The 999-nt window shown below is 56.9% G+C and overlaps 1 protein-coding gene across 1 annotated transcript in view; it reads left to right on the top strand.

The window, feature by feature from the left end:
- The window catches only part of LOC104523970 (metabotropic glutamate receptor 4), a 20,099-nt gene that overhangs the window by 15,656 nt on the left and 3,444 nt on the right, over window positions 1-999 (top strand). The window lies entirely within an intron of this gene.

Raw genomic sequence — 999 nt, 5'->3', positions numbered from 1 at the left:
GAGGGATGCTGGTGGAGGAGGGATGCTGGTGGAGCAGGGAAGATGGTGGATGAGGGATGCTGGTGGATGAGGGATGCTGGTGGATGAGGGATGCTGGTGGAGCAGGGATGCTGGTGGAGGAGGGATGCTGATGGAGCAGGGATGCTCACGGAGGGACTTGCCCACCCACCTCCCACGCTGCTCAGGGGCAAGAGGTTGGCGATGGGTGGAGGAAGAGGGTCTCTGCCTCCCATTGCCGATCGCTTCAGATGGCCCTGGTTCGCGAGGAGCCTGCCAAACGCTTTCCGTAGAAAAATGGATTATTCTACAGTCAGATTAATGGGCTTTCATTTTGCAAAACATCTGTCACTGTTAGTCCTGGACAGTGAGCGTGAAATTAGTTTTGACTGCAGAAAGGCAACGTCGGTGTATAATATGTGACTGACATGACAACGGCGCAGGGAGCCAGCTGGGGAATGGGAATTACCTGTTGAAGGGAGATGGGGGAGCAGGGGGTGCCCCAGGCCAGGCCTTGAGAGTGGGTGTCCTTGCTGAGCCCATCACTGCAGCATCGGAGCTCCTGCCCTGCAGCTGGTGGAGCATGCTGTGAGGGCTGGGGAGGAGACAGGGAGGGTGAAGAGGACATGGGGGCTCCATCTCTAGTGATGTTTCTGAGCTGGGGTGCTGGCAGGTTGCTGCTGGAGCATGCAGGAGTGCTGGGAGGGCTTGGCACAGGGGGGCTGTGCCAGGGCCCCAAAACACAGGTCAGAGCACCAGCACAACCTCCCCATGTTTGCAGGTGGGGAAACAGCAAAAGTGAGCTGAAGGCCTCTCCAAGTGCACCTTGGCCCATGCAACAAGTCTGATGTCCAAGATCCAGTACTGCCAACATTCCCAACCATGGCTCCCTACCCCTTCGTTTATTTAACCCCAATGTTTCCATGTTCCCCTGTTTCCTCTCCTCCTTTCCCAGTTGACACTTTCTGGATCCTACAGAACCGTGGTGGGTCTCAGCTCGTG

Source organism: Antrostomus carolinensis, unplaced genomic scaffold, assembly GCF_000700745.2.
Source record: "Antrostomus carolinensis isolate BGI_N321 unplaced genomic scaffold, ASM70074v2 scaffold7724, whole genome shotgun sequence".
Taxonomy (NCBI): Eukaryota; Metazoa; Chordata; class Aves; order Caprimulgiformes; family Caprimulgidae; genus Antrostomus; species Antrostomus carolinensis.
This window is presented reverse-complemented; position numbering and strand designations above follow the sequence as displayed.